We start from the raw sequence: 16,480 nt of genomic DNA, 5'->3' as shown, positions 1-16,480 counted from the left end.
AAACTGAAAATACTTGATGTTCTGAACTGAGCTTTTAAGTTTTTATACAATCATAGAATCTTAGATATTAAGTGCAATCTATCCCAACATCCATCCCAAAGTAGAATACTTCTTACCAATCTTTGGCAGATAAAATTTTGGTTGCTTCTTTACCATTTTCAGTGATAGGGAACTCATTATTTCAGAAGAAAGCTTATTCCATCAAGACTCATCCTTTCCTCTCTCCTGTCACAATAGCTTGGCACTTATACTATAAGGCTAAGTGTGGTTATGTGTGTGTGTATAATGCCTTAGTCCTTTTTCTCAAATGCCTCCTTGTACCTTAATGCTACCTTCTCTTTATTTTGATATTTTGGGAATTTACCTGACGTAAAGAAACTATCTTGAAACACTAGTTTGTCTTCGAAAAGCTTCAATTTTTCTGGTTTAAATATGTAAAAGACCTACAGATTTTGCATAATGTTTCCATTTAATCCATATTACACCCCAATAAGAAAATACCACTGTCCCAATTTTTGAAGGGGGAACCTGAACTTCAGAGGATTGATTAATTTTAATGAGGTCACATGACTGTTTAGTAGTTCTTGTATTCAAACCGAAGACTTGTTGATGCCAAAGGCATGGATCTTTCTTTTGCACAGAACTGAATTTCCATTAAAATTCCCTCATAAGGTCTTTCGAGAATGAGGTATAGCAAAACAGAGCTTTACACACCTACATATTTAACTGCTTCAGAACCGTCTACGTAGTAGTTTGTGTCCCATGAAAGCACTATTTTTGTCAGTCAAAAACGTTCAATGTCTACAATTTTTATGACCCATTTTAACATACAGATATTCTTGACACCATGTTTGCCTTAAGTTTTGTAGTAGAAAATTTCTGGTGATGCATCCATAAGCTCAGTAGGCTGACGAAAATTGTTTTCTTTTAAAAAGTTAAAGAAATAACAGACCTTTGTTCAACTGTAAATACTTTTTTTTTTTTTTTTTTTTTTTTTTGCGGTACGCGGGCCTTTCACTGCTGTGGCCTCTCCCTTTGCAGAGCACAGGCTCCGGACACGCAGGCTCAGCGGCCATGGCTCACGGGCCCAGCCGCTCCGCGGCATGTGGGATCTTCCCGGACCGGGGCACGAACCCGTGTCCCCTGCATCGGCAGGCGGACTCTCAGCCACTGCGCCACCAGGGATGCCCCAACTGTAAATACTTAATTAAAAATTTACAGTCCCAAGGGACTGGCTCCAGGAACCACCCTCACAGGCCCCTTTCCACAATACCAAAATCTGGGCAGGCCCAAGTCCCTTACGTAAAATGACTCAGTACCTTCATCCTGCGGGACGCCAGAAGAAACCCAGCACCTTCATCCTCCGGGACGCCAGAAACGGAATCTCGCGGGAAGCGAAATCCCGCGGAAAGAGGAATCCCGCGCGAAGCGGAATCTCGCGGGAAGCAGAATTCCGCGGGAAGCAGAATCCCGCGGGAAGCAGAATCCCGCGGGAAGCGGAGAATGGAGGAGGGCTGGCAGCGCCTGAAAGAGTAAGTCCTTAACTGATAATCAAACTCAAGTGCAAATTGTCAGGTGATAACAAGCTTTGTAATCCTTTCTCCTCTGAATTCATTTTATTTGTTGTGGACCAACTATGTGCTAAGCCCAGCGCCCCAGTCTGTGAGATACGAAGATAAATAAGTTGCTGTGCCTCTTTCATCAGAATTTTCAGTTTTTTTGATAGAGATTATTCTCTTTCACAAGCCTTCACACCCTGACTTCCTGGCTCTATTTTTTTCCTTGCTTTTTTAAAAAAGTAAAAAGTTTTCTTTTTAAAACAGAAAAAAACGGGGAAAAAAGTAAAAAGTTTAAAAACTTTCTTTAAATTCTCTTAATTCTTGGGTGACCCAATGGTTTCCTAGTTGAAAATCTGACTTCTCTCAGCTCCCTTAAAAAAGTCTTTTTTTTTTTTTTTTTTGCGGTATGCGGGCCTCTCACTGTTGTGGCCTCTCCCGTTGCGGAGCACAGGCTCCGGACGCACAGGCTCAGCGGCCATGGCTCACCGGCCCAGCCGCTCCGCGGCGGCATGTGGGATCTTACCGGACCGGGGCACGAACCCATGTCCCCTGAATCGGCAGGCAGACTCCCAGCCACTGCGCCACCAGGGAAGCCCCTAAAAAAGTCTCTTTATAATTTTCTCGTTTCCTGTTTTCATGAGGGCAGTAAAATCTGTCTGGCAGAAAGCATTCTCCTTAGAAGTAAGCCCTGAATGCCAATTTTGTAGTTAAGTATATATTAAGGCTCAGATTATCTGATTAATCTGCAGAACTTTATGTTGTTTTTAGACAACTAATATCATTTTTCATTCTTATAATGAGGTTTTCAAACAAAATATTTAAATATTAGAATATTTTAAAATAAGCACACTATATTATACTACTAGCCGAAATTACTAAAATACTGATGTTTAAAAATAATTTAATCATGATATTCACTCAACATTCAGTGCTTACTTTATTAGGAACAGAAGAAAGGTGCAATATAAATTTTGAGTCAATCAAAGAGCCATTTTTAGAGAGAAGAATTGGATAATATGAACGATAATAAGCAACAACAGAATGTATATATAACAAATATGCTTGTAGGGGTAGATTTGATTATAGAAATGATCATTTTGATGAAAAACAGGAATGGTTAGAGTTGAAGGAAGAATAGGCTATAGCTTGGCAGAATGCAGAAGTAGAACATTTTGGTACAATAAATAAAAATTATAGTGTGGGAGTAGATATATTTTCTAGGCAGGGAATATGGATTGAGGTATTGCAGGAGACTGAAATCAGACATGTCCACAGGAATTACAGAATCAAAAACTGTAGTGTAGAAGGTGCTTTAGAGATTACCTCACCCAGACATTATGAATTTACAGAGAATTAAATAAAAGCTCCAGCTTTTCTCAGGTAGTTTCCCATATAGCTAGGACTGGATTCCATGAACCAGAAGTCCAAATTCAACGTTTTTTTTCTTTGTGTGATTTATGCTGGCTTGTTCAGTGTATGTTGGAGGGAACAGAAGCTGAGGGCAAACAGAGGCATTGAAAATTTACACTACAACTGTATTCATTAGTGAATTACAAGTATATGATACATTGAATAGATATATGAAATTCTTAAAGTAGAAATCTGCCCATGAATGTAAAAGTAATACATTATCCATTCACAAAATATGTTTCTATTTAAAAGGAAAATACAAAGTGAAATTTCACAACTAAACTCACAGTGTAATAAATTATGAGTTTAACTGGAAATCAAAATGTTTGATTGTGGATCAGACAAGTTTAGTATCCAGGCAAGAAAAAACCTGAAGCTGGGTGGAATAAGTAAAAAGTTTGGCAATGGTTTTGTTATCGATCTTGAGTATTAGATATAGATTGTGTGTATGTGTATATAATATAATCTTAAATCAAAGGCAGTCTTATTTGTGAAACTATAATTACTGTTCTTTTAATTTATGATATCAGCGTGCCAAAGCTCATTAAAAAAGCATATAGAAGGATCATCATTTGGAAGCTTTGGAAAAGCTGCCATAAGAACTTATCACTACTGGTTTTAGACTTGGGGTAGGGAGTTAAAAGTTGGGCAAGTTCTCACAGGATCTTAGAGCTGATATGGTTTTTTATCCTTCCATGGATAAAGGAAGATAAAGTTAAGAAATATTACCTACACAAGAAAGTGAGTTAGAGAATCAGTTTTATGTATGAATTGTTAAGATCGCATAGAGTAGCCTCTTCCTTTGTATCTTTCTTTTCTTAAAATTTATATATTATCATTTTTAAATATTTACTTTTTAATATTGAATAGGTTGCAAGTTTTTCCATAGTCATGACATAAGACTTTTTTGAGGCAATTTATAAATTGTGAAGGAAATTAAAGCATAAAGATTATGGAGATTTATATCTTTTATTTATAGTTCTTTATAGTTGTTGTTTATGAACCCTCAAATACAAACTCAGGAATTTAGAATCCAATGAAAAGGGGAAATAAAAAGAGGAATAGGAGGAAAAATTAAAGAAAAAGAAGTTACTTCCCTTTAAAATGGTTATATTTTATTGTTAGCAATTATATCATTAGGAACATAGAGACGGAATGGGAGAAAAATCCAACTTCTGGAAATTAATTGAAACCTTATGCTTTATATAAGGGTAATTAAAGCCCAAACTCTTATGATAAGTCATTGGGTAGATCTAGGCTAGAGCCCAGTTTCCAAAACCCAGATTCTAGGGCTCCTTTCTTGTCACAAGTCTTTCTACTGACATGCTAATAGTGAGTTTTAATAGCAACAATAATAATAATTTGATTTGCTTTTACAAATACAATGTAGATAGTTGCACTGGAGTGTAATTAATGCTTTCAGATGACCATAAAGATCAGAGGGTCATTTTAAGCAGGCATATTTGTATACATCCTGATTATTAAAAGTAGTAGAGATTTTGCCAAGATTTGCATTCTTACTGAGAGTCTTTACATATATTATTGCCTATATCCTTTCAGCAACTCTGTAAAACATTCAAATAATAGTGAATATTAGGAAGATGAAGCTTTTCTCCTAAGGTTACAGTGTTGGTAAATAGCAAAGTTAGGACTTGAACCCAAGCCCCCTGGAACCCACTGCCCAAATCTTTTAGAAAGCCACAAAATTGCAGGGGAAGTGACCAGAGAAATAGAGCATAAGAACTCTTAATATTGTTTATTATCAGTGTCTATATATTTCTATCACTATAATGCTGAGAATAAAGAAAAACTGTCTTCCCAGTTTTAATAGGCAAACACAAGTCTGGAGTCATATATTTTTAACTGAAATGCATAATTATTAAAGTATAAATGTATTGACACTGAAGTCACTCAAATCTGGATATAAATGCCTGATCTGTACTATGTGAGTAGTCACAGATCCTTCCCTGTACAGTAGGAATATTAGAGTGATCAGTTGCATGAGCAGGAGGCTCACACCTGAGAGCGATTTGTCCAGGTGAGACAGCTGACACACAGGCGCTTGGGCTGAGCCTGGGGCTCCACCTCTCGGTGCAGAGCGACTTCCACTGCAAACATTTCCCAACGTGAAAAATAAAATACTAATATTATCTATTTGTTTTCCTTTTAAGACTTATTACCTTTAATTGTATAAGACATTTACATGGAACTAGCCTATTTATTTAGTTCTTCCCATTATTATATTACAACCTTCTTTTAAAATATTGTTCCAGACTCAGGAAACCCAGGAAGTCACGTGAAAAGTACCTTATGCAAAAATAGCAAGAGTACTTGAGTTCTGACTAGACAGTATTTACCCAATTAAATATGGATGATAATGGGTGCTACACTAAGTATCTTTTTTAAATTACCTTTTTTTTTCCCTTGAGCACGTAAATCCTATATCATGCAGCTGTGTCTTCCAGTTTTAGTAAGATATAATTGACAGAGTACTGTGTAAGTTTAAGGTGTGCAGCATAATGATTTAACTTACATATATTGAGAAATGATTACCACAGTGAGTTAGCCAACATCCATCGCCTCATATAGATACAAAATAAAACATCTCATACAGCGGTGCTAACTATAGTCGTCATATACTAAGTATCATAACATATATTACCTCTTGATTCTTAAAATACAAGTCTCATTTTCATTATGTTTTCAGCCATTAATTCATCTGATGTGATATTTTCTTATATGTCTTTATCTAAGGGAGGATTATGTCTCAGGAGGTCCTCTTACCATCCTGTTCATGAATCATGGTGGTAGACTGTACCACCTTGATTCTCAACAACTTGACAGAATATGCAATATCATTTTTTAAAGTTTTCTTTATTCTGCTTTAAATATCCCCTTTATTCTTTTTCTTTATGTCTCTTTTATATTTTTAATACTTGTATTTTCTCTTTTAATCCTTTAGCCAGCATTTGCTATGCTCAATCCCATGATTTCCCTATACAGCTTTCTCCATTTTGTCTTATTAAAATACTGTGATTCTGTTCTGAGATGTGGAAAGATTATAAGTTGAGGTGACATAGATGATATTACTGCTATATGTTTTCTTAATAGATGTTAGGAATATATCCCCTTCAACTCAAGGCATGCAAAGTTAACTGGAGGACTTATTTTGGGATTCATCCACAAGAAGGAAAATCCACTCGTTCCCATTATAAGAGTTGGTTTTGTGAAGTACTCTTATGCAACCAACATCATGTGGGAAGAAAGAGAGGATTAAGAACATCATAATAGGCACAAAAATAGGGCCAATTTTCACATTACACAGCTAAATTGGAAAGGAAGGAAATAAAGACATCAGTGGATGAAATTAATGTAATTGGAGAATACTGTAGTCAAAGTAGTTTGTTTGTTCTAATCTTGTACACGATATAAAAATGCTGTTGCAAATGGACCCCAGCTGCAAGTAATCACAGTCAGAGGCTAAATGGATTCAACAGTGATGATCTGGTGGAGAGGCAAATGCCCGTGCAGCTTTTCTTGCAGGAAAATATTGTAGAAAATCAACAGTCCCAAGATTAATACATTGAAAAATGTGCTACAACTCTGAAAATTAACTCATATACCCAAGTTAAGGAATTGAAATAATGAAAAAAATGTTTCCAGCTCCACACAATTATTTTATTTTTAAATTATTCTTTATAGAAATGGCTTGGATGTCAACTTTACATCTATAGTAAACTCATCATCGTATAAGCCATTTAGGTATGAAAGGCCTTTTAAGCGTGTTTATACCAAAATGGAGTGGAGAGCTGGTCCCTCGGTGTCTTATATGTCATATATGGACTTATATGTTATGTTTTAAAACACTGCTTGTTTTCTGTCAAATTTTAAAGACCAACACACACACACACACACACACACACACACACACACACACACACAGATTTCAAGAGGAGAGAGAGTCTTACAGGTATGTCCCTACAGCTTCGGAGTACAGAATGTTATATTTGTTTAAGAATTGATTAGCTTTAGTTGTAAGGCTAATGTAAGGAAATGATTAAATCCATTCTCATTCTATTAAAACCTTGTCTCTCCAGGAAAGGTCTTTACACAAGAGTGGAGGGTACACCCCTGCCAATAACTGGATACTCACGAATCACGTCTCAAATGCTCTTTCCTCTGACGAAATGAGGAGGAGTACTTGAAGTCCAGGGTCAGCAGCACTCAGCTTCCTGGGTCATCAATTTTATTCCAGTATTTGGGGAGGAATTTCAGGAATTTCGATAGTAATTCAAAACATTTTACTATTGAAGTGATACAGGGTGCCAACTTTGCATGGATATAAAATTTAACATAAAATTTATATTATCTTTTTAGGGTTATTTACCTTCACAGTACTTGGTGGTAGAAGTTTATTATCACTTGCATCCAAACAACCTCTGTACAGATTGTTCTCCATCACATCACTCTCTTTATTTTCTTCATAGAACTTCTCACAATTTGAAATTGTCTTGATATTTGGGTTACTTGTTTATTATCAGTCCCATCCTGGAATGCAAAATTTGTGAGTGCTGAGTTGTCATCAGTCTGAGTCATGTCTGTTTGACACGTGCCTGTCTCAGAGCACTAGTCAAGTGTTTAGTATATATTTGTTGAATAAATTAGTGGATTCTTAAGTTTGAGAATTATTGACCTAATAGATTCCAGGCATATTCACATGTGTGAATGAGTCCTGAATGATATGCTAGGACTCATAAACTGTTCTGAAATGATTTCCATTTTTAAGAAAGTGGCTTAAGAATCTGGTAGGTTAAATAATTTATTCTAAAACACAAAGGTAACCATTATTTCCTCAACCTATCCCCCTCTCTGTTCTCTTGAGAATTAAATTTTACAAAGATGCGTTGACCATGAGCTTTAATGTCAGTCTGACACTATCAAACTGGACCCGCCTCTTTCTAAATATGACCATAAGTGAGTGAGTTCATCTCTGTATCCCAGCCTCTCCAAAATAGACATCATAATTCCTGAGTCTTTGAGTCCTGAGAATTGATGCAATAATGTATGCAGTGAACTTATTACAGTGCCCAGCACATAAGAAGTTGCCCCAAATAGTAGCTCTTCTTATTACTTGCTTGAGTGAATTTTCAAGCAAGGATGGGATGAAAGCTGGACTAAAAAATGAAGCCAGAGACAAGCATGATCCATATGTGGGGAATATGATTGGTTCTATGAAAAGTGCTGAACAGTAATACGCAAAGTCCATGCTAAACATTTCGTTTAACTGTTCAGGTATTAAAATATTAAAAACATTAATGTGCTCCATTTAAAGTTAAAGCAACATTATAAGACTAATATACTTTACAGGATAAATACTATCTCATCATAGAAAAGTTCTTTACATCATAAGATTTTTGTATTAAAAAAATCTTTCATTTTCAATTTCTTTTAAAGATACTCTCCTAGAACATTTATTTCCTAACTGAAATGATAAAGAGGAGGCATAAATTATACACAATTAGCAGCTTCATCATTTAAACTGAGAATAGAGATAAAGTAGAATTAAAATTCTATTAGATGAAAAAAAAAAACTGATTTGTAGAAATGTACCCTACAGATAATTTGAGACTTAAAATATTTTGTGTGTGTGTGTGAATAAAACAGTGTAACATTAACTTAAAGGTGTGTGCAACATTCATCTCCTCAGAGCTCAACTTCTAATATGAGATAATTCTCAAATTCCTAAAACAGCCTTCAATGCTTTCTAATTTGGGTTGCATATTTTAAATGAATTATTATCACATGTTAAATAAATCTAAATTCATTTTAATTAATATAACAAGAAGCAATCTTCTATCTAAGCATGGTCAAAGATCTAAAGTCTCATGTTTTTTTTTTTGTTTTTTTTTTGTTTGTTTGTTTGTTTGTTTTTTTTGGTACGCGGGCCTCTCACTGTTGTGGCCTCTCCCGTTGTGGAGCACAGACTCCTGGACGCGCAGGCTCAGTGGTCATGGCTCCCGGGCCCAGCCGCTCCGCGGCATGTGGGATCCTCCCAGATCAGGGCACGAACCCATGTCCCCTGCATCGGCAGGCGGACTCCCAACCACTGCACCACCAGGGAAGCCCCTAAAGTCTCATGTTTTGAATCAGGAGCTGTCCATAACCTGGATTGATGGAGGACCTGGGTCATACTGCCACTTTAATATTTGGACCAGACTTGTCAAAAAGATTTGACAAAAAAGCATGAGAGAGTATGTTCTGTTACTAAGTCCAATATCTTTATTTCCATACCTATGCCCTCCAAAACATAGTTAATTTGGAGTGGGTTTGCTTTACAATATGATGCAGATTGTGGGGCTTTATTTTTTAGATATAAATCTTGAATCTTTATTTTTCAGATTATGTTTTATATACTAGCTCAGTCAGCCCTAGCAATTTGAAAGCATGTAACAGGGAAAAATAAAGTCAGTGCTTTAAAACTGGGAAACCACGTTAGCTTCTTCAGTGTGAAGTTTGTAAAATAAACTACAATTTGAATAGGGAAATGACTTCAGTTTTGGTGTTTGTCACTCAAATCTGTTTGGACTTATAAGTTACTTTTAAAATTATTATTTCTTTTTGCTTGCAATAAACTGCCTAGAAGGCTTCCCTGGTGGCTCAGTGGTTGAGAGTCCACCTGCAGATGCAGGGGACGTGGGTTCGTGCCCTGGTCCGGGAGGATCCCACGTGCCGCGGAGCAACTGGGCCGGTGGGCCATGGCTGCTGGGCCCGCGCGTCTGGAGCCTGTGCTCCGCAATGGGAGAGGCCACAACAGTGAGAGGCCCGCGTACCGCAAATAAATAAATAAATAAATAAATTCTAGAAACCATTCCCTAATACTTAGTACTTTATCTCCGCTTCAAAATAACTATCAGGATCAAGAAGAATAAGAACCAAGATTATGCCACCTCTTCACTTGTCACTGAGCAAATGCTTTTCTTAATCTTCTTCTGTGAAATGGGGCTATAATATCTCGCTTGTAAGGATGTTTTATACATAAACTGATGATTGTAGGACACTGTATAAATGCTAATTGCCCTGTATTACTGTTAAAGGTTTTGTAGTTTTACCTGCATCTGGCCAAGGAGAGGTCTCATTCATGGTTTTGAGCAGCAAAATTCATTCATGCCCCTCTGGGAACTATGTTGGAGTTTTGAGCTTAATTGGTGGAGTGTAATGTGGCTATGCTAACCTGGTTTTGAAAGGGATTGCACCACTACTCACATGAGCTGTGATTATAGCACTACTAAAACATGTTTATATTCCACCTGTGACCATGAAGCCTAATTCTTAGAATGAATACAGTATTTTGACTACAAAAAGGAGACCTGATGAATTTCCAAATGGGATGTAATGAAGTCTTGGGTTTTTTTTAATCCTGAATTATCACCAATTAATAAGCCTAAATGATCGAATCACTCAACTCATGAAGAACAAATAAAATATTTTTGTGCCCCAGAGTGATGTGATCACTGTTATTGGGCATATAGAAATTGTTAGTGTTTGTATAGAGTCTTAAAATTCTTGGCTGAAAGCAAAACATTATGTCCCATGCATAAAGTAATATGTGAAATCTTTAAAATGAGACATTGTGTTATATGTGAAAAAGAATTTTAAAAGACACCTTCAAAAGAATTTCTGGGACTTCCCTTGTGGCGCAGTGGTTGAGGGTCCGCCTGCCGATGCAGGGGACACGGGTTCGTGACCCGGTCTGGGAGGATCCCACATGCCACGGAGCGGCTGGGCCCGTGAGCCATGGCCGCTGAGCCTGCACGTCCAGAGCCTGTGCTCCACAAGGGGAGAGGCCACAACAGTGAGAGGCCCGCGTACCGCAAAAAAAAAAAAAAAAAAAAAAAAGAATTTCTGTGTATTCTACAGGGAATAACAGAAAAGCATTTACCTTAAATAGAAAGAAAAAAGTTGGAACTTTCTTAAAGATTCTTAATAGAAAGAGAAATATAACCAGCAATTAGTACGTTACAATCTGTCGATGAGTTTGCCTCAACCTGTCTAGGCAGAAGCAAACTTGTATTTCAAGAAGATAGTTAAAAATAATAGGAAAATGCAATCTGTGGGCGTTATTGTATACACCTGTATATAAAGTTATATGGTATGATGGTTGGATACGAGTCTGAATAATCAAGGTGTGTTCCAAAACTCCTTTGTTTAATGTCTATGGTTTTGAAACTTGCCTTGCCGTCCATGTTTTTACTTGTTCTCACTTGCCTTGGTACAATGGACAAGTGAGAAGTTTTGTACCATCTGAAGTGACAGGTTGCATAGCTAATCTAAAATCACTTCTGTATGATTTATTGATATCACTCAGTGCTCTTGATCCAAAATTAATTGCTCTAAATTTGCTTCTGGTAGATTAATGTATTTCTATATTGCTAACAACTTAAAATGTACTTATATGAAGCACCTACACGTTTTCCATGAGCAAAATAAATTTTTGTTCGTTCAGCAACTACATAGCATAAAATAATACCTTTTTTTCACATTTCCCTGAGATAATATATATTTTTGTATTCTATGTTTCATCAATAATTTCCTTGCATTTAGAAATTTCCATGATCTTCAAACCATATAATGTATTTTTCGTGCAAATTAGGAGTCTCCAGAAGTTCTGATTGAGGAGAAACATAACCATTGGATTGAGCAAAACTTGAATAAGTTGGGAGTTGAAATGTTAAATATAAACATAATTTTAATGTATACGTGATGTAAATTGTATACGTGATGTAAATTGAATATTTCCTTGGCTAACGTGATGTAAATTGTGTACGTGATGTAAATTGAATATTTCCTTGGCTAACGTGTCTAACTTTCTTGAACCTGTGGTTTCAAAACCTAGACTGTTCCCTCTCTAAATTCAGAAACCTTGCACTGTTAAGACCCTAAAATCTAGTGTAGACATAGTCTACTGGGTATCAATGACCACAAATTGTTTTATTTTTTTTGAAATTCAGATTATATATATATAATCTATTTTATTTATTTATTACTTATGCAATAAATACTATGGAGTATAAGATTGCTCCAGGGTAAAATTATCTCTTCCGACTCTGAAAGACCAAAAATGAAATGAATCCCAACTTTCAAGTTCCTTTTTTTTTTTGGCTGCGCCGCATGGCTTGCAGGATCTTAGTTCCCCAACAAGGGATTGAACCTGGGCCCTCGGCAGTGAAAGCACACAGTCCTAAAAACTGGACCGCCAGGGAATTCCCCAAGTTACATATTTTTATGTATTACATTATTACTTACAATTATCAATATATAATGTGTCTTAGATATATGGTTTACATATAAGAGACTTTGCCAGGCTATTAAGATATTTATTTTCTTAAAAATCTATATTGTGTTGTGTGTCAGTCACTGTTTTTTGAGGCTTTGTGGGTCCAGATCCACAGTCCCTTATCTGAAATCCTTGGTGCTGGATGTGTTTTGGAATTCTGATTTATTTTTTATATTTTATAAGGGTAATATAGAACCTATACTGTATATTATAAAACATCTTCATAAAGATCTGGGGCAATGTCCTGTTATTAGGCATATTAATATACCTAAAAGGAGAAGTTTGAATAAAGACTAATAAATATTTTTGCATCAAGGCAAGTAATTTTGCTGCCAAATTAATTCATATCAGGTAAGACCTGGCAGCCAAATTCATAAATTCATGAAGAGGGAGGGGAGAGGAGAGAGAATACGTATAATGTATGTATATAGACATATATATGCATGTGTAATGAATTAGCGGTATAGCCATATGTGAACTTATTGGGTTGTTCTTTTCTTTCAATTTAAGAGAATATAAATCAATATTTTAATTCTCCATATTGATGCAAAACACACTAAAGACACATCAGGTACCTAGCGGGGTGACAATATAGTTCCATAAGCTATCAAGAAGTAACTTGGTAAGAGGAAAAAGATTAACTATAAATAGTCCCTGTAATTTTTTTGTCTAGCAATTTTATCACAGAAATGTTTTGAGAAACTAGGTGGCTAGTAGGGGTTCATAAAAACAGGCTTTTACTGAAAGAAAATCCATGTCCCCTTTTAATTCTACTGATTTGTTCTGTAATTATAGAATATAAACATTTTTTTCATTTGTTAAGCTAATGTTTGGGAGGCAGATGGTCAAATCAGATGGAGCTAGCATAAATTAGCAACAATTGGAATTTTTTCTTTCTTGCCTTTTCCTTAATTTTCTCTTCTTTAATTTTCCCTCCCCTCCCCTCCCTTCCCTTCTCTTCTCTTTGTTTCTTGCTTGATTTATCCCCCAGTTTGGCTAATTCATTAAATGGTGAATAACTTAAAAAGCATCAGTAGTAACAAGAGTCTCAAGTATTCTCCATATATTCAGTACTAAGATTATACTATCAAGCTGTCAGTGACTAGGTGGTTGATTGCTAATCCCACCCTTACTTTCTCTACAAGGCTTCTTGGGTCCATCCTGTGATTTGGATAACCCTTCTACACAACGACAGCATCACTGCGTTATGTTGAGAAGGTAGTAATTGCAAATTCTGGCAGGCTTAGAATTTTACAGCTGAGATAAAACCCAGAAACATTCTAGTCCAAATGTGAACTTTTCTGGTCCAGCTTTGTGGTTCTGAGAGCTTAAACATGTCTGAAGGTGTAATGAGAATACATTTTGCAGATTTCAACTTCTGAAGTTTGAAAGTTTGAAGCTCTGCTCTCTCCTTTGCTATCTGTGACACTCTGGACATGTGTCTAAAACTCTCTAAACCTCGGTGACTTTTTAAGATGGGGATGATAATACATACCTCAAAGGGTGGCTGTGGTGATTAAATGAGGTCTTGGAGGGGGGAAAAGTGACACACAGTGGACTGAGTAAATTCAGGACTGTTACTATAATTTTAATAGAAAGGGCCACATTCCTATGAGGTGACAGAATTGTGATAATTCAAGCTTCTTGGCTTTCAGTCCATTATTGTTTTTACTAGTCCACGTTATCTTACATTTATCTGGAGATAAGAAATCACATAGTAATGTACAGTTTTAACTGCTACATGAGAGATGCGATTTTCCTGAGCTCATGCAAACCTCCAAAACTATATGCATATTAAAAAAAAGCCTTTTAAGGAAAAACAAACAAAAAAGTAATGCAGCTTTCAAAAAATTTCTGGACAGCCTACGATGTAGCATATAAAAATATAGGGAAAAATATAATGTATTTCAGTCCTGCAGACTTGAAAATACTTTGTGAATAATGTTTGCACCAAGAAGAAATTTTGTAGATTAGAAACTGAATTTTCTTGATGTTTTAAAGCAATATTTCCTTAAGAGGAAAGCAGGCTTAGTTTTGCAGTGACACAGAAAATTCCTATCATTTTCACTTTGTTCCAAAATTATATTAATGGAGTTTTTGTCATGGGAATAAATTAAAATGGGGCATACGGCATGTGGAACGTGATGGTATTTCTGCACCATGCAGTTTACAAGAAAACATTCTCATTTAGATTATATCACTGATCACGTGGCCCACACAGGAGATCACCTGGAACCTGTGTGGAAGCTTGAAATGCACACAGGTTCATTCAGTAAGAACCATGTGATTTTTAAAAGATTTCATTTAGAATTTCTCAGAAGTTTATGAAAGGATCACTTATATTTAGATTAGAATGGGCAATTCCTTGCAGCTATGCAAATGGCACATTGTGTGTAAGTCCTAGAGTTTTCTGCCAGAAATGTCAGTTGAATGACAGTGACAAAAAAAAAAAAAAAAAAGAGATGCCTTAGTAAAGAAAACCCCAAACCAGGACTTTAAATATCAAAATATCTAAGCTTTAGGTTCTTCTGCCTAACCCTGTTGCTCTTAGAAGTGTGACTTTCTCATGGAAAAGAGAAAATATACCATTATACTAAGCCTCCATGTAATTTAATAAGGGCAGTAAGAACCGATCTAAGAACAAATCACAGATCTGAACAAATCAAATTCAGATACAATTATACGCAGGCTATACTGAAATATAAGAATTGGCATCAGACTATTTATTTATGTTTAGTGAGCTTATAAACGTTAAAAGAGTAGAACATAAATGTTTGAAATGTTTTGAGGATTTGGAGGGTTGCTTTAATTTTTATTGTAGACATTTTCCCATAGTAATTCAAATCGTGATGTGAATTTACATATAATCAGACAAAAGCATATCCAAAAATCCAAAACTTGTCTACTTAATGCACCATTAAGTTATTATAATAACTTATAATCTTATAATAAATTATAATCTTCCAAAATTTGTCCTCTTCCTAAAACATTTAAAAAATAAGGATAGTGAATAAACCAAAGTAACTATTATTTTGTCTAGTATTTGATTATAACCTAACATCAAATTGACTTAAAGGAAAATTTTAATGAAAAAATTTCTGAAACTACACATTTATCATATCTTAATAAAATTCTATATATATGCATGGAGTGATGGGGTGTAAAAGAAGGGAGATATGGGATGTAGTTGGGGGAAGATCCCACGATGAAGGAGAGTTTTTAATTAGCATCACTGTATTCAACAAGTTTCAAACTGATCGTTCCTCTGGTTCTGTGAAATGTATGCCTTCAGCTATAATGCTCCAAAGGAAACAGAACTGCCCACTGGGTGTAGCAGTCAATATCATTCTCTTCCATTTTTCTTCTTTTCCATCCACATTTAAAAATATAAAAGTAACAGTTTTACAATTTCTTCTGAAAAAAAGTATTTATGGCCCAACAATCATACAAAGAGACCATCAAAATACAGAAAGGTCAGGAAAAGAGGAGGCCAAAGAGAGATGGAGGACGAAGAGAGAAAGCAAGAATACAACACATTCTCAGAATAAATCTGATAGGAAATTGCACAAGTAAGGCACTCGGCCAACTGCCATATGCCCTGACAAAGATACCAACAGCAGCAGTGAGCCCAGGGAGCTGTTTTATCATTAGCCCCTCACCCAGCAGCGGTGGAAACTCATTTAGCCCCATGCTGGACTTTCATTAGGCCAGACTCGCATCAGATGGTCCTGTGTTTTGGCTCCAGAGCCGTGTGGCCCTGTGTTGGGGGAGGTGGCCACATCTCAAGTCAGCAGGGAGCCCGGATTGGAGCTTTCCTTTCTGACAGATGCCAGGGCCGCAGTGGAGGCGTCTGGCAAAAGGGGCCTGATGCAAGGCTATCCTTTATGTTGGCGTTTTGTGACATGAAACTTTTGGAAAAGAAAAAAAAAATTAAACCCTTCAACTTTGTTTTTAAACCTTAACTTCTACTGAAAATAAGATAGAGGGGAGAAAAATCGATGAAGCTGAAAGCAAAAAGGAAATGCCAGGGGAATCTTCACTTGGAACCATAGCAAAGAGCTGAGTTGACACTGGCAATTTTTTTTTAACCTCAGGACTGTAATAAAAAGTCAACCAAGCAAGGGATGTCAATATATTCTAATAATAGAGATGTGAAATTTATAGGGCCTTTTTTCTT

The 16,480-nt window shown here is 36.1% G+C and overlaps 1 long non-coding RNA gene across 1 annotated transcript in view; it reads left to right on the top strand.

The window, feature by feature from the left end:
• The first annotated feature begins 1,506 nt into the window (after positions 1–1,506).
• The window catches only part of LOC307192879, a 229,727-nt gene continuing 214,753 nt past the window's right edge, over positions 1,507–16,480 (top strand). Inside the window, exon 1 of the long non-coding RNA XR_013830194.1 lies at positions 1,507–1,532. This is a non-coding gene — a long non-coding RNA (uncharacterized lncRNA). The remainder of the gene's footprint in view (positions 1,533–16,480) is intronic.

The sequence above is a fragment of the Stenella coeruleoalba genome (genome assembly GCF_951394435.1).
Source record: "Stenella coeruleoalba genome assembly, chromosome: 10".
NCBI classification, from domain to species: domain Eukaryota; kingdom Metazoa; phylum Chordata; class Mammalia; order Artiodactyla; family Delphinidae; genus Stenella; species Stenella coeruleoalba.
This window is presented reverse-complemented; position numbering and strand designations above follow the sequence as displayed.